The sequence below is a fragment of the Anabrus simplex genome, chromosome 1 (genome assembly GCF_040414725.1).
Source record: "Anabrus simplex isolate iqAnaSimp1 chromosome 1, ASM4041472v1, whole genome shotgun sequence".
NCBI classification, from domain to species: domain Eukaryota; kingdom Metazoa; phylum Arthropoda; class Insecta; order Orthoptera; family Tettigoniidae; genus Anabrus; species Anabrus simplex.
The window spans coordinates 28,481,216-28,500,001 of record NC_090265.1 but is presented as its reverse complement, the minus strand read 5'-3'; the positions used below and the strand labels follow the sequence as shown (position 1 = coordinate 28,500,001).

Sequence of the window (18,786 nt, the reverse complement as noted above, 5' to 3'; positions counted from 1 at the left end):
GTATAACATTCTTACCCTTTTGTGGTAAGGCACACCCGGCGTCAAATTCTTTCTCGTGGAACTCACCTTTAATAGTACAGTAGAATTAAGCTTTAACGAACACCAGTATAACAAAATTTTCAGAATAACGAAAAATTTTTTTGGTCCCTTCCTTTTTCCCTATTTGTTGTATGTTAAAATATTTAATTTTAATGAATTTCGTAGTTTCAGTTTAACAAATTAAAATTGAGCTCTTTTCTTTACCAGTTTGACCATATTTTCTCAAATTAAAACCAAAATTCATCCTGTTTTATGACCAAAATTTATCTTGTTACATTATTTCGTTATTCAGACGATATGATCGCCATTTTCCATATATGCACCGTACGCGATCGAGAAGGCAATCATCGCTTTTGTGTAACCAATATGCTTCGCCCAGTTCTCACGTATGGTATGGAACTTATTTGGGAAAGACTAACGGTGACCGACCTTCAAACTATTGAAAATGTAAAGGCCAGATTTCTGAAACGAACACTGGGCATCTCCAAGATGTCACCATCATGACTTGCAAGTAGAGTATCTAGAAGAATTCTGGACCAGCTTTTCAAGAGAAGAATTCTGGACCAGCGGCAGCCACTGCGCATGCCCCGTGCGCTTCACTCCCTGAAGGGGCCTCTCACTTGGCAAGGCACGTGCGGGGAGGCGCCTCTCGCTGTCAAGGCTACACACAAGTGTGGAATGTCGCTCCTTGCGGTAGCTTACTACTGCTATGCGTTGGGGGGGGGGGGATAGGTGACATCACTTGTTTTGGTGCGTAATTGAGTATCTTTTTACTGAAAGGTATTGTAAGAGCAAAACAAGTTCACTATTAACCTTACTCTTCTAGTAGAGATTTAAAAAAAAAAACTCTATTGAGTGTAATTAATTATTGTAATTATCAAATATATATATATTCTACCCTACTTGCCTATGTGATTACCTCTTGAATTGTTTATGTTGGTGACAGGAAAGACATTTAGACAAAAATCATCATGTTAGATATGGTAATAAATTTATATTTTTTTTTTGCTGATGTCTTTTTACTTGTTAGGGTGCATGTAGGAAATGTTAACTACACTTCCCCAGAGGTCTTTATGTAATAGGTAAATATTTCTTGAAAGGCAAGGTGCTGTGAGTAGATTTGCTCCTAAAAGTTACGTGCTGGAGTTCCTCTCACTGCTCAAGGTGAGACAGCTACATGTTAAATAATTGCAGCAACTGGATTTGCTTCACAAGGTTACTTGCGGGCGAAAGGTGAACAGGATATGAGATTTTTTTTTTGTAAAAAAGAATCGCTCCCCTCCTCCTGCTCAGCGGAGTGAAGGTTAGGTACTAACAACTCTAACCAACTGGTGATGAGTGAAAGCGCAACACAAAAGTGCTTAGTTTAATTAAATAATAAAAATATTTTTCTTGACTACTTATTCTTATTATTCTTTCGACAGGATGCACATCTAGCTGTATTTCTTGACGATAGATACACGCATTGTTTACTAACCTTACATCAATAAATGTCATCAATGAAATATCATTGTACTAGGTAAAAAACAAATTTAAAAAAAAACTCAGATAAAGTCTGAAATCAGAGGTTGATTAAGACATTCCGTTGTTACGAACGCGATAGTATGAATTTTTACATACGGAATAAAACACATCTCGCCATTTTTGTTGGATACGTCGGCAACTGTTTATACTCATCGAGGTCAAACAGCTCATACATGAGAGTGTCATGTCTGTGATTTCTTATTATCTTTGTCCAAGATGGCTAACACAAAAAAAAATGCATTATGATCTCCGAACGAATAAATTAGTTATGGCTAACACATGATGTGTCATCTCATCAAAAATTATATCGAATATATATGTTTAGCAGGGAAGATGAAATAATAAATCGTCTAATGAATCAGTTAGGGGCGCGTGAATTCACCGCAAAGAACAGCAGCAAAGAACTTCAGTGACCAAAGACATCAAACACGACAGTGTTTTAACAAAAGAACGTGCTGCCACGTAGCCGAAATATTGGTTGAAAAACTGTAAAGCATGGTTTCTTTTAAAATAAAATATTACGGAATATTTCTTAATCAACCTCAGAATTGAGACAGTGTGTGAGTGAAAGCTATAATTTGTCACACCTACACAGGTTGTTGATTTGAGGATAGAAAAAATAAAATCTGGTAAAGGATTCAAGGTTATAGCATTTGGTTGGTGTAAAAAAAAAAAATACGTGTATGCATATATAGGTTAGGATGAATTATTCAAGCAACTCGAATAATAAGTGGAACATTACAGTGTTTTATTTACCTGTTAGTTCAAAATACATGATTAAATTCTTTCTTACATGCTTCACAGTCTTTAATCATTGGATTCGCTCCGTCAAAACCATCAACCTCGTCTTGTCCTCTGTAACAATAATGTCTGACACACGGGCTGCAGACTGCTATTTCCAGTTTTGCTTTTACATAGTAGGGTAGTTTCTCCCATGCTTCATCTAAATCTTTAGCGGCATATGTTGAGAGAAACCCAGATGGTAAATATCGAATTAGATGTTGTGGCATTCGAAGTAAACTGCCATGTGTATAGTATGATGTAATAGCCTCACTTACTAGTGAGAAATATATTGTACGTAAAGGATCAGGTTTAATACTTGGTGTACAAAGTTCACATTTACACTGGATGTTACGGTTTCTCTTCTCACCAAACTCATTCTTTACTTGTCGCTCCATGACTGATGACACGCACACACTGTTGTCAACAAAGACATTACCTTAATATTTATTCACACACTTTTTTAAATAGTGTGCTACAGTTTACGTTACGTCACACTGACATGGCGTATACTCCAGTTAGCTTTAAAGTACACTTCTCTTAGCAGTTGCCTAGTGTGAAAATAGCGAACTAGAGAGAATAATTTTATGATTGCCAACGAGGAGGATCGAACTTGTACTCTTCTAGATGTGAGCGAATTCACTTGCTTTATATATAAATTTTAATGCTAGGTGTAAGATAATCTCACATTATATTTACCAGACGCGACTTTATTGTGTGTAAAATTATTATTTTGTAGACATATGTTTGAAGTAGAACATTCCTTTGTAGTGTATATCTATCCCGGATGTTTTCTGCAAGCAGCTTTCGCATAAACCGGTTAACGCCTTACTTCTTTCGCGGTCATTGCTGGTCATGGTCGTGCTTTGACCACGGTTTCATCAAGGCTACAAAAAAAAGGATGCTTGAACTTAAATCCGGGTCGCGGCTTACTAGCAGATGTTGTATCCAGGCAGGTTTTTTTGAAACTAGTTGTTGTTTCAAATTACATATCGCCGTTAGAACAGGTATATATACTGCGAATCGGTTGCTGTAGGTACGTTAAAGTTTAGAAAAATGACTGCTGTACAACGTAGCCTTGTAGAAAAGCTAGTGGCGCTCAGGGATGTAATCAGACTACAAGAAGAATGTGAATTAAATAATATTGCGGAAGTAGAGGGTGGCTTTGAACGCGCCATTGTGAATAGAATGAGGGAGTTCACTGACGAAGAGTTTCAGCTCTTTATTAGTGTGTACTCCGACATTATATCACGGCGCAATAGCCCTTATTTCCACCTATTTTTAATTCATAAATTTAATTACTTTCTCTGCTGCGCGTTATTAGCTGAGCTACGAGCGATGATAGAAGAAGAAAGTAACGAAGATGTTATTGGTGAGTTTCAACTTTTGTTTAATTTTAAGAAATTCGTTTACTGTAGGATTGCGAAAGATTTTAATTTTACATTATCTTTTTCTTTAATATAGTATATGAACAACAACAAGTAGAAGAGCCTGTAAGACCAGAAGAATTAAATTTCTTTGAACCGATATAGGTGAGTGTAAAAAAATATTTTTTTTGCTTTCATTTTTTTTTTTCTGCTCTTAGGAAGATAAACTAATTAAAGAGATTTATTTTATGTCACACTAACACAGATACGTAAAGGAGTAGGAAAAAGGATGGAGTTTAATTTTTTATTTAAAAAATTATAAGAGTTAAATTTTGTTAAATTTTGTTTATTATAATTTATTACGACACATGTTACACAAATGTTTCGAATTAATTATGCAGAGTTGAGGTGGAAATATCTTCTTGCTTGAGGTAATGTCCAACGTTGTCATCAACAAAACAAACAGCACAGTTTCTTGAGCAAGGGAAGTCTGCAACAATAGAGAGAGGACACTATAAGATGGTAAATCTATCAGACATTAGAGTAAAAAATTAAAAATATATTATACTAGCGTACTTACTATTGATTTTTTTTTAGAATACATATTCCTTCGGAATCCATGAATTATGCGTGGCGTCGAATCCTAGCCACGATACGAAAACTTTGTCGTTCTTTCTTTTTAAAATTTTATCAATGAGGTATATTTTAGGATGTTTTGTCTTCTGCAGTTCTTGTTCATAGAACGCACCAAATATTGGTTTATTTTCATAGTCGTGAAGCAAGTAAGTTCTCGGTGATGTTTCTTTTACTTTTCTTACAGTAAATAATTCACTACTCCAATTAGGAGTATAGCCCTTTGTAAAATATCGCTTAATTTTACTTATTCGTACTGTGTCACCTACTTTAAATTTTGGTGGATAAGGTGACTTCTTTTTCTTCATTTCCCGTAATTTGTACACAGTAGCAAGTTGTTGTAGATTGTTTGTGACGTCTATAGGTTTCATACCAATCGTACGATGTTTTCGATTATTATATTCATCTAATAGTTTTGGTAGCATGCGAAGCCAGTGGTATGATCCGCACGCCGAGAATTTCCTCCACATCCACTGCTTCAGTGTTCGATTGAAGCGTTCAACTACGCTTGCCTTCAAGCTGCTCCCTGTCGAATAGTGCTTAATTTTTCTTATTGTAATCCACTGTTGAAAAATCTTATTATAAAATTCTTTTCCCCTGTCAGTTTGCAGATGTTTTGGATAGCGTTTACATTTTGAATAGATGCGTTCCATATTCTCCACTACTTCGTTTCCTGTTTTTGTTTTAAGTGGAACTGCCCAGGCATACTTTGAATAAACATCAATAACAGTTAACATGTATTTATATCCACTATTAACTTTCGAAAACAGAGACATATCAACAAGATCCGCTTGATGTAAATCATCTCTCCCCCGGCTAATAACGCTCCGTCTTTCAAAATTCTTTCGCACTGGAGCGTGGAGTTCTTTCGCTATTTCTTCTCTGATATTGTTCATAAAGTATAGGTAAAAGAATTCGTTCTGTGTCGTCTATTCGTTTCTTGAATCGCAGTCGATCTATAGCCAGTTGTTGCCAGTTGCTTCTTCTGTCTTCACATCCAATTTCATAGATTACTGAAATATCCTTTGAGAATCTAACCGCTTTAAATATATTTGCGAACGGAAGTTCGTCCCACCGCGCAGTGTTCATTTATTCGATGTACCTCGACTTTCGAAGTTCTTCTTCGATTGACAAGATTTCGTTTTCGTGTGACGAATGACCAGCACTTCTAGATGCTATTAACTTTTTCAGTCTCTCCACTAGACTGTTTGGATCATTCCAGTGAACTAATTCGATCTTCTTTCTTTGTTCATTTTTCCACTTGGCTACTTTTGATCCTCTTCCTGTACGTTTGTATTTGTGTACACTTACAAATTTTGGTGTGCTCCTTCCTTTTTTCACTTTTGCATCTTCTACTAATGGCTTGATAATTTTTTGAAATTTGAGCGATTTCGTGCCTCTCATTGGCTTGCCTGCGTCATACTGTTTCCTGTGCACGTTAGTGTAATTTAATATATGACTGTAAGCTGACAGATCCTTATCATCATACAACTGTGCGTCCGGATCTTTCTGAAATATTAATTCAAGGAGACCTTCAGTTAAAGGATAGTTAAAATTGTCAATTATAAGATTGTTATCGCGAAACAGTACTTTTTTACTCCCTAAATAGTGTTCTCCATGAACTACTCGAACCCCGAATATTCTATCAACTTTGTGTCTCAATTGTGGGTTAAGATAATTTTGCAGGAGAGTTGTAACCTTTCTGTCCAGAGTTTCTTCTTCTTCTTCTGATTCTTCTTCTTCCTCATCACTTATATAACTATTCAATTTTCGATTTTTCTTTGCAATTAATCCATTCGAGTTAACTGTAAGCTGCTGTAGTTTATTTAATGGTGCAGTTATTGGTTTAAATGTTTCTTCTAACTTTAGTTGGTTTAAAGCCATATCTGCTTTAAGAGAGTTATATTTTTTTTTTACATCTTTTCTTAATTTTGCTAGTTTGTCCTTTACACGACTTTTTTCCACTATGTTCGCCTGCATTTTTTAAACTGAAGCGTAACGTCTATTGTTTTACTCATATATAGTATATTCAAAGAGTATATGGAGCGGAAGATCGTTAGTATTCCATTGTTCTGGGTCTTTTAGGCGGAATTGAATTTCATCACCTTCCTTTACAGCAATTGGTGTACCTACTTCTAATTCGATTGGATTGTTCACGTGATTAATCATCGCATATACCAGAGAACCACGTGTACTTGTTAACGGTGTAAGTGTACCCGTATAGGGAAGCTTATACATAAGACGACAGTTTTGTAGCATATATATTGGTGACTGATTTGACGGTAGACTGTTAATTTGAAAAAGAGCTTTTCTTGGTTTTTTGTGCAGTTCCTTTTTCATCACTTCAAACTCTTCTTTTGCAGTAGCAAACGTTTCTAAATACTGTTTGTTAACAACATCTTGCTCGTGGATAGGTGAATCAACATTTGTAATTCGTTTGTTCTTCATATTTAATTCTCCGTTAGATTCTACTGGTAGAGAATTTTTCTGAAGTTTAGATATGACAAGTTTTAACTCGTCAACTTCTCTCCGCGCAGCTGCATACTGTTCTACAAAGACTTTATTTGCAACATCTTTCTCATTTAACGGATTATGTACGTTAGTAATTCGCTTATTTTCCATACTCAAAGTACCACCTACATCAACGTTTAGTTTCTGTTGATTGCTTATTTCATTCTTCAGTTTTTCGAGTTCTTCACGCGCTGCTGAATGTTTTTCTAGGTATGCTTTATTAATCGCATCCGTCGAATGAATAGGTTTACCGATGTTTGTTACTCGTTTATTTTGCATATCTATCGATCCATCCTCATTCACTTGTAGTAGTCTACCTTTTGTATGCTTTTCTAAAAATAAAAGCGAAATTGCATCTTGTTCCTCTTCAGGATCTGCCACACCCGATATTCTCTTGTTGTTCATGTTGAGGTTATTGTCAGTTACAGGAAGGTGATCATCCACAATATCACGTAAAAGAGAATCAACATATTCTATGCGTGCAGAAACGTCGTTAACTCGTTTCTCTAAATTTCTCTGCACATGGTTAGTGTGCGTACGCATTGTGTCAAGCGAAACTGCTTCGTTTCCATTCATCGCTGGAGCTATTCCTTTCAGCCTTTTGTTCTTAAAATCAACTGCATCCTCTTCTAGTTCACATATGTCATGTATTTCATTTTTAAGATCTAAAATGTCACGTTGTATTTCTTCTTTATTAATACTGTCCTTAACGGTTTTTAACACATAATTTTTATTACAAGCATCCTCCATGTTTATAGGATTGCCGACGTTCTTTAAACGTTTACCATGAATACTTAAGTTTCCGTCAGATGTTGATGTTACGTAATTTGTATTAACCATCATTTTTTCATCTACATATGATTTAGTAGCAATATCATGACGTGATGATGGTCGCGTTACATACACGTTACTGGTTCTGTTGTTTGATGCCATCGTGATGTTCTTTCTCTACTCAACAATTCGAAAATGAGTTCGTTAATGTATACACTCTCGTATTTATATCACATAAAATATATCGAATCCATTTCGATATCGACCTTTGCTTATTTCGCTATCCTTATCGATAACGAGAAAGCTGAATTTCGACTGTGACCAACAACGATAACATAAATCAGTGAACTGGTTGTAACTCATATCGGTGTTCACGTGATCGTCGTAGACATGCCGAAGATTTCTTGCATCTTGTTTAAACAGAATAATGAAATTAGCGTTGTCTCTAATAAGTTGTTTGGGAATGCAGGAATAGGTCTGACATAAGTAAAAAACATCCACGATATGGTGTCGACCTCTACTAAAGTAGTCTTTCATGTGCTGCTGTTTGTCGCTTGCTACATCGTCAAAAATAAACACGGAATTTCTTTGAGCTTTTTCTGGCGGTATTACTTGCTCACGATCAGAGTAAAACTCGCATTTTATTTCTTTAATAGATTTTAAAAGCTTCTCTAGCTCAATATATTTCTTCTGCGACAATGATTTTGAGTAAACATACACATTCTCAAAACGTAACCCGTTCGGTTGCAATAACAAATTAATCATTACATTAGTCTTCCCTGCATTCGATGGTCCGCATATGAGACAGCGTATTGTGTCCGGCAACAGTTTACTATGTTTATTTTTCTTTCCTTTTTCTTTCTTTTTTTTACCTTCCCTTTTTACTTATCTAGTTCCAAAATGGTTCGTGCATCACACTACACGTAGTATTAAGAAGTGCTGGAAGAGCTGTCCTGTTATAGTGATCTAATACTATGTTGCCAACTTCACAACCTCTCATATACCGACAAGAAGGCGACCATTTTCTATGTTCTGTTAACGGATCATCATCTTTATCCCACGAAAATAATTCGATTCCGCAAAAAATACATTTAACTGCGTCTAGGTATCCCGTGAAGTAAAATCCAGCTTTAGCTAAACTTAAGGGGTCTATCCACGGTACACGCCATCTAGCGAAAGTCCTTATCCGATCTACCTCAGATTTTAAATTTAACGGACGAGGAATGTACGCCATGTCGCGGTAAAATGAGGAGAGCAGAAAAATATCTCTCTTATTTATATATATCTTTCTACCTTTCAGAAAAAAAAAAAAAAACTTACATACATTTTTAGTACTCAACAGTTGCACATCGTGTAAAAATGTAATTCGTATATAATAACACACTTGATAGCAGGAGCTCTTATTTGAGTATGCTGCGTCGAAGACGCAACGTTGTAGCAGCTCCATGTAAACGAGTAGGGAAAGGAGGAATAATAGGCAAAGTTCTTAATAAAGCTATAGATAATTTACCAGTAGAATTGCACATACCAGGTTATGAATTCTGTGGACCTGGGACAAAGTTAGAAAAACGACTTAAGCGTGGTGATCAAGGAATAAATCTATTAGATAAGGCATGTAAAGAACACGATATCGCTTACGCTACATACAAAGACCAGAACAGAAGGAAAGAAGCAGATGAAATCTTAGCCTCTAAGGCTTGGTCTCGTGTAAACTCTCAGGACGCATCATTAGGAGAAAGAGCAGCTGCACTAGCAGTTACGGGTATTATGAAAGCGAAAACTAAAGTTGGTGGCGGTAGACGAAGAAGAAAATCAAAACATCGAAGAGAACGAGTAAAACCAAAAAAAAGACAACATGCTGTAAAAAAAAAGAAAGGTGGTTTTCTTCCACTCCTTCCGATATTTGCAGCCTTGTCGGGGTTGGGCGGTCTAGCAAGTGGAGCTGCGGGCATAGCATCGGCTGTAAACAAGGCGAAAGCCGCACAGGAAGAATTAAAAGAAATGAAGCGCCACAATCGAATGCTAGAAGCGATGCGTGGGAAAGGGCTTTCTACTCGAAACAAAGGAAAGGGCATTTACTTAAATCCTCCAGCATACAAAAGATAATGGAAGGTCTGCCGAATAGAGCATTAACTAACATAGATCTGTATCGTTATGCATATCGTTTAAAAATTCCCTACTTCAGAGGTGTGTTTATGCGAGATACGTTACCGAAAATTTCTCGTAAAAATGAGAGTTGTATTTTGAATTTAGATCCGATAAGTAAATCTGGTTCGCACTGGGTTGCGTTCAGTAAACGAGGTGCGTATGTCTACTACTTCGATAGTTTTGGTAATTTACGTCCCCCTAAAGAGGTATTAGAATATTTAAGAAACTGTTACATTCGATATAATTTTCATTCTTATCAAACTTTTAATTCATCAATTTGTGGTCATCTGTGTTTACTATTTTTATACTGTATAAATAAAGCAAGACCTTAGTATTTGTGTTCAGTGTGCACGATGCCGTATGAAAGACGGATTACACTCGAGGGTAGAGGCTCGAAGATTGATGTAGTATTAGAAACTCCGATTTATTTGAATAGAGCCTCTTTCTATGAAATAGGTCTTGCCGCACTATTTACATCTAATAGTATTCGAAATGTCACTAGTAAAAATAATAAGTTTGCTATATATTTGAATGGTAAAAAAATTCTTTTGAGTGTAGCAGAAGGCATTTATGAATTCGAAGATCTTGTTGCAAAAATAGAAAGTTTGCTAACTATTAAAAATGTGAAACTATTTCTGCGGGAGTACACTCCAGAACTTAGTTTTTTTATCTCGACTATTAACAACAAACCTACTATGCATTCTCCGTTTGACATTGATTTCAATGTACCGAACAGTGTTGGCACTAGCTTAGGTTATCTGTTAAATGTATATGAGAAATATGCTAACCATGAATCACAGCTGAATGAAATAGGTAACGTAATCGTTAATAGCACAAATAACCAGATTGGTATTAAAATGAAGGGAGACAAAACAACTGTACTCACATTACCGGAAGGTAGTTACACTGTTTCGGAAATAGGAGCTCTAGTTCAAGAAGCAATAATTAACAACTTTCCTATTCTCGAAGAGGAGAATGACCCTCTAGATGGAGATAGTAAACTTATTACTATTACTTACGAAAAGACCTATCTTCGCTGTAAAATGTCCTCCAACCTAGACGTAGACTTTGATGTTTCCGATTCAATTGCTGATTTGTTAGGATTTTCACGCCGAAAATATGATGCTAATAAATTACATATTTCAGGAGAGATTATTAAAATTAATAACGTGAACTCGATTCGTGTATGTTGTAATCTCGTGTTAGGTTCCGGTTCCTACCTCAACGGTAAACAAACACATTCGTTATACAATTTTAAACCGCTTGTTCCAGCAGGCTATCCTATCGTAGTTCAACCGTCAACTATAAGCTTCTTACCGGTAAACACTAGTGTTATTCAACATATATCTGTCGTACTCGAAGATCAGTTCGAAAACCCAATCGACTTACAAAATGAGGATGTAACAGTAGAGTTAATTATTCGTCCAGTAAAAATACAGTAATCATATATAACATAAAGCGTACACTTATGTACTATCATTCGAGTAAGGAACAGTTGATCAACAACATCATGGTAGTAATTTACAACAACCAGTCAAAAAACCGAGGATTAAAAGAGGCAGCAGCTAGAGTAGTAAAATATAGAGTAAAGCTAAAAAAAACAATCTCATCGTGTACGCGACAAGAAAAAATTAACCACAAACAATAAAGACTTTTTACAATCGCTAGGCTACCGACTACTATAAGTTCTATTTCTCCTACAGAAACTACTTTACTCTCTTTTCGTGTGCGTAATCAAGGTAACATCACTCTCTTTTTGTGCGAAATCACTTTACAATGCTACCGACTGCCCCCCCAGGATAAAGCATATAAATTCTAATTCTCTGCCAAAAACTACTTTAGTCTCTTTTTGTGTACAATCACGCTAACATCAAGGAGAAATATGTTCAACGTAACGGACAAAGTTATATTTGACAATAGAGTTGCTAGGCGGGAAGTAAGGAGCTATCATCCATATGCTGGCACGAAATATGAAAACAACGATGAAATTCGAGTTCCTGTACACAACCAAGAACATATATTTTTACCCTCTGAAGCTGATGTTCACATCGAAGGTGAAATAGTTAGATCAAGCGCAGATAATACACCTTCAGCTACAGCCGTTCCCGATCAAAACTTTGCAGCAAATCTCTTCGATGAAATGCGTATTGAATTGAATGGGAAAGAGATTGAAAGAACACGACGTGTAGGCACAACTAGTGCTATAAAAACTTTCGCCTCTTATTCTAAAAATGAAATGTTAGCGCTGCAAAATGCTGGCTATTTTCCATCAATTTCTACACCACCAAACGAAGCTAATATTGTCCACGCGACTACAAAGCTGTTCCATGCAATTATCCCACTGAGTCTTCTTTGCGGATTATTTGAAGACTACAGGAAACCATTCATAAACTGTAAACTTGAATTTATCTTTATTCGTTCTAGAGATGACAAATGTGCACTGTTTTCAGCCAACGCAGAAGATACAGCTAAAGTCAAAGTACGAAAAATGTATATAAAGCTACCAACTCTAATACTGTCCGACGAGGAAGAAGTTAAACGCATAAAGTTAATCCAAAAAAATCCTTCTATTCCTGTAGCATTTCGATCGTGGAGTTATCACGAGTTACCTACTATTCCAAATTCAACGAAAATTAATTGGACTGTTATGACTACGTCACAAATAGAAAAACCGAGAGTTTTTATGCTTGCTTTCCAAACCGATCGTAAGAAAATTAATGTTTCTTCTTCTCTGTTCGATCACTGTAATATTCGATCCGTTGGCGTATTCTTAAATTCAAACTTTTACCCCTATGAAAAGGCTGTAGCTAATTTTAACAATGGCGACTACAGTGAATTGTATGATATGTTCATCAAGTTTCGTAATGCGTACTATCAGCTTGATGATAATCGTTCCGAACTGAACATATCACGAAGTGAATTTCACTCGCATTGTCCTATTGTTGTTGTTAATTGCATGGAACAGGTTGAATCGATAAAATCTTCCTCTGTAGATGTTCGCGTTGAAATTGAAACAAACGAACCTATTCCAGCCAACACTACTCTGCATTGCATTATTATTCACGATCGCATAATAAATTATAAACCACTAACGAATGAAGTATTTTTCTTCCAATAATATTGCGCGAGTTTTTCTTCCTTTTTTTTTTTTCTTTCTAATAGTGTATATAAACGAGAGAGTGAAGATTCTCTGCTTCAGTTCTTCGATATCAAGCACACTATGAGTGCAAAACCCAGAGGAGTGATAGTTGACATTCATAGGTTACCTACTGGAGGTTACGAGATAGCCTGTTGTAATATAGATTCGTCTACAAATGTGTTATCTACTGCTCTATTAGGTATGAGTGTACCTAATTTAGATTTCACGCTTACGTCGTTTTTCAATCTTCTCAGTGAACAACAATACCAATATCTGGTTGTGTGCAACTGTGTTAATGAGTTACGTCTATTAGCACTGCAAGAGTATCCTCGTACATGCATAATTGACTTGAACACTATAGAAGGTGTACCTGATTTAAGAACAATGCGTAACGAGTGTTTCCCTGTTGAGTGTCCGCGCCATTTACCACATGTTGCAAGACATTCAGGCAGCTGTGCTATGTTCAACGTTCACGCAGTTCATAGTTGGCTAAAATCGTCAGATGGTGTGATGAGAATAGTGTGTTCAGTGATAAACAAATTTAAGAAAGAAGGTGTGAGCAGATTCAATAAATTTGAGTGGACTTTCTTCCCTGAAAACATATTATCTATTTACGAACAACATCAGTTAAGTGCGCTCTGGCAGTATCTACCAGATCATCTGAAGGCGAACTTACACCAGGCTTGTCAGGATTCAGGAGCTAACAACAACGACATCGTGCGAGCTTGATATCGGCTACTAATACATCAATTATTAAGGTGAAAAAAATAGATATAATACCATCCTTTTTCCTTGCTTGTTTTTTCGGTTTTATTCTGCTTCTAACTAATTTATTTATTTTTTCTCCTCTGCAGCTGTCTCCTCATAGTGACATCAACAACAACAACAACAACGTCTGAGCTTGATATTAGTTACTATTTCATCAATTATTAAGGTAAAGAAAAAAAATAGTTTCCTTTTTTTCTTTCTTGCTTGCTTTTTCTGTTTTATGCTGCTATCAACTAATTTTTCTTTCTTTTTTTCCCTCTGCAGGACTCTCCTCTGGTGGCGGTCGAAGATTCAGTCTCTGCAGATCTCTCCTCGTGGTTGCAGTTACAAATTCAATCAGAAGTTTATATTTTGAAAAACCTCTGTAGTTTCCTATTCAATAAACTTGATTGTAAAAAAGAAATATGTTCTCTTTTTTTTTTTCATTCTCCTACTCCTACTTTAGTTAAGAGTACAAGGAATAAAAGGAGAGGCTGCGCAGGATAGTTTGAAAGAAAATCAACTTTTTGATCATCTAGTGTAGAGTTTTTTATTTTTTTCGAAAAAGAAAAAAGATTAAATAAAGGTTTACAATGCACTTTAATATATAAATGATAGAAAATTAACTTACAGTACAATACTAGTTAGTACAATAGTATACAATGTACTTAAACAGCGAGTGAAATTCTATAAGATTCCTTTTTTTTTTCATAATTAAATAATTATAATAATAGTATGCAATGTACTTTAAAAGTAAAAATACAGTACAATACATTGAATGAAAAGAAACAGCGAGTGAAATGTTTATCTAGTTTGAAATTCTATAAGATTACATTTTTTTTTTCTTTAATTAATTACAGAATGAAACAAAAGTTTCTCTAAAATAAAAATGATTAAAGTAATCATAGGAGCTTCTCCTCTTATTACTTAATATTCACCTTCAGAGAAAATTACATTATTTTACATACAGAGGAGTAAACTGATGACAAAGTGGAGGAGGTGTTCACAAAAAAAGCAAACCTACTTTGCAAGATAGCTATACATTAGTTATACTTCTTTTCTCTGCAAGACTGTAATGTCCAAATGGTAATGTATTAATTTTGTTATCAGTGATGTACCTTTTGTCATCATTAGCTGTGAGTGCTAGTTTGTATTGACGAACCGTGAACACAGAATGAGAATTGGAAGTAATGCACACTTGTAGTTTGGTCACTTGTTCACCTTCATACAGACAACGTCTATACTGATCAATTGTAAGGTGATCGACAACATTTTTTTTGACACCCTTAGCTTTACATGTAGGTTTCTCTTTTTCACACAACTTAATAGCATACATCTTTGGTCTCAAACCTACAAATTCTTCAACAATACTTCCACCGTTTTCATCCTTCATCAAACCTATTTCACCTGAATTTTTTCTTTCAATTTGGAAAGGATTATTTTCATCATAATTTCCTGTATCAAACAAAACTGAATTTTCCTTCATAAACTCATAGATATCAAATGAAAAATTGTATATTAAACTGTCGGTGTCAGTGTAGAGTAGTTGTGAGTTTGATTCTGTGTTTCTCAAAATAACGTTGTAGTGAAAATCGTTCATTTTCATTTTTGACAAATCTAAAATTGTAGCACCGAGGTAAACCGGTTGATTGTGATGAATTTGAAGTTTCTTCATTTCGATAACCATACACTGTTCGTCTACTATAATACGACGTTTGAAGTTTGCTCTTGAGATCAACGTACCAGCACCATAACGTCCCTTCCACTGTGTGACCCATCTGACGTCGCGCAGCTTCCTTACGTTCATTAATGAACGACCAAAAATTGCGTTATTCATTAATTTATAGAAACTTTTCTCGAACTCATTTTTTGCTAACTTTCGTTTCTCTGTGTTCAAATCAATGTAGCATTTTAACCATGCGCTCTGATTAAACTGAATCGCTCTGTAAATGTGAGCTACTTTCATACCTAACTCTACACACTGTTTTAATAGCCTATAATGAAGAACATACCGTTCCTTGTTGTAAAGAGTGCTCATTAGTTTCGTAGATTTTTCAGGACACAATGGATAATCGGCATGTTTATCATGAAGTTCTAGCGGGTAGATTAAATCAACTTCTACCATAAACCCAACATCTGCTTCATCTCCTACATTCATAATGTCTAAATTCTCAACGTTTTCGACCCATTGAAAGCCGCCCGTTGGAAGAAACTGTTGCATAGCGAATCCATACAAATTGTTCACGTCAAAGTACATTATGTATGATTCCGGTTTGGACTCATCGTATGTTAACATGTACTTGTTATTTGCTACTGCATGCCGCGTAACGCATTGCACATTACCACCGCGTATGGAGCGTTCGAAAAACTGCAGCATGTCGATATCCTGAAGTAATTCTAGCTGGACAGCTGTTATTTTCTTCATAGCACTCCATGCCATAGACGGTACCGTGTAGAAATGAGCGGCATCAATACCATATGTCTCTTTTCCACTCAATCTAAAGTTTTCAAATACATCGGCCAAGAGTAAAGTATCGATTTTCAAGTAAAGATCAGAATATTCACCCAACGATTTACAGTTAAACTTATTCCAAATAAGCTGAGCAAACGCGTAGTTTTCTTCCGAAACAGTTTCACCCTTTAAAGAGCTAAAGAATGAACTCCTTGACGGTAAACTAGTGTCGTCTAACACCTCCATACTAGTAACATATTCGTATGGAAATATCCCTTTCCGAGAAGCGAGTTTAAACTGTAAATCATCGGTGAAATACCGTCTCGTTACAAGCTTTGACTCGTCGCTAAGTAATAGCGACATTTTGTCCAGCGAAAAAGGAATAAAGTTGTAAGTGTCTATAAATCTTAGTTCAACACACTGTCTTTGGTTATAACGTATAAAGTTTGAAAATCCTTTGTATCGTTCCATGTTCACTGCTAATAGTTTAATGTTCGTTCTGAGATTTGTCACAACATCCCCTCCCTTCCTATGCAGTTCTCTAATTATGAAATGACCATCATAGGCTGTCAAATTATGGAATGCTACCGGCAAGATAGAAATTTTACGATACTGTAAGTTACACAATTGATGTGCTGATCCCCTGTAAACACCCGTTAAATGACAATGATCGCGAACTTTAATTTCATTATCTGCAATTTCCTTCTCACATATGTGACATAATGTAGACGAAAGAAATTCATTTTCTTGCTCAACAGTTAATGCTAACATTGGTTTCGTATCAAAATAATAGGGCGCAAGCGTGTCCACCAAGTTATACATCTCATCTATGAACCATTTTACACAATCACTACCTCGATAGAGTTTGAAAGAGCACAAATCTCTGTCAAAACTACAGTGTAAATAATATGCTACGCTGTATGGCACATGTTCGTGAATTGGAGTTGAATGTGAGGTGACATCACTTGGAAAACAAGTAGACACAGGTTTCAGTATGCATTCTGTGTCAGCATACACAATAAAAGGCACTGGCTCTTTAACCTTATACTCGGTAAAGTACACTAGCCGTTCGCTATCCGAAGGCATTATACTTTTGCCCACCGGAAATTGTATACAGTTATTAGTATGCAAAGCTAATTTTTCCTTATTAGAAAAGTAAGACAAACACCGTCTGCAAATATAAATTCTATTATGGCTCTTCGTAAGAGATGAGCGCACAAGACGTGGAAGATTCTTAATCAAACAAAAGTGATACTTCTCACTGTCGCCAATCTGAAGCATTAGAAGATCTACGATCTTTTCACATGTTTTATGTGAAATGTACAAAGGTACAAGAGTAAACTCTTTTTTGTCATCATTCCGTCCTATGCACACCCAGTTGTTCTCGTCATACTGCGCTCCGAATACATTCACGGAGATTTCGTTTTGATCTTCAAATTTTCTCATGTATCTCATTTCCATCGGGATTGGTATGTCTTTTAAATTTAAAATTGCATTATAATGTGGATAAGAAGAAATGCGATCTACATGATGTTTAGCTGGAACTAAGCCAGCAACTACACTCCACGCAAAGCAAGCATCTCGTGTGTTCCGCAGATTAATAACTGCTTTCTTGTTTCGAATTGCTGTAGGCAACGTTAGACTAGTTGGCGACTTGCCCACGTGAAAACCTACATTTTTATTAATGTTTATCCGCAATTCGCGAATTCGTAGCAGAGACCATCCCGAATCACGAGCCTCGAACTCTGATAATTTTTTCAGAATCGGTCTCGTTACATGTTCGTTGTACCATTCTCTTAAATTAGTACCGTCAGTAATTTCAGCGTTCCTTGAATGAAAATAATTGTTATCGATTTTATCGTGAAGGACATGTTGTGTGCAGAGAACGGTATTTACTTTTAATGCTTGTGTCTTGAGTGCTTCCTTCACGTATTTATTAAACCACACGTAAGATTTATCTAGGAACTCTTCGGGGAGTAAGAAATCATTGTTAACATTTACCACCGCTAGTGTGTACACTCTGCGCCGAAAAGCTTCCTCGATTTGTTTACACTGGAAAGCAGACAAATCTTCTATCTGAAAAGTTAGTCCATTAACAGCGCGAGCGTGAAAATAAATTTCTAACATCTGATTACGCATTTCCTCTAGCTCGTTAAGATTTTCAATCAGCTTGAACTGAGCTTCTTCTCGCTCGTCGCTAGGTTCGAACCGATATGAAATTAGTATTGATCCATTTACCTCCCTCATAAACGCGCGAATGCGTTCAAACGCTCTATCAAAATGAGTTTGCATTCTACCCGCATCTTCATCTGTCTGTAAATTAATGTCTAGTTTCCTACGTTTGCTGCTCGAAGGATACTCCATGACTACAAAAAAAAATTACGATTTGGTGCTAAATTTTTCAGCAATCTCAAGACAAGTCCAGCAGTTGCTGTAGCATCGACTTATCAAGAATGTACAATCCGTCATTACACAGTATAACCATCGAGCTAGGTCACTACCTTCTGCATCGCGTGAACAGTGTACAGCTTCGCTAGGAAACTCCTCCTGAAGCTTCCCTAGCAATGTATTACGGTAATAGGAAATGTTATTTGAATTTTGTGACGAAAAGGAAAATTCAATTTTATAAATTTCTTCGAATGTATTATAGCCAAGAAATAAAAGAAAATGTTCAT

At 36.0% G+C, this 18,786-nt stretch overlaps 1 protein-coding gene across 6 annotated transcripts in view; it reads left to right on the top strand.

The window, feature by feature from the left end:
* The window catches only part of LOC136883564 (rRNA N6-adenosine-methyltransferase ZCCHC4), a 155,760-nt gene that overhangs the window by 21,963 nt on the left and 115,011 nt on the right, over positions 1-18,786 (top strand). The gene's annotated exons all lie outside the window — the stretch shown is intronic.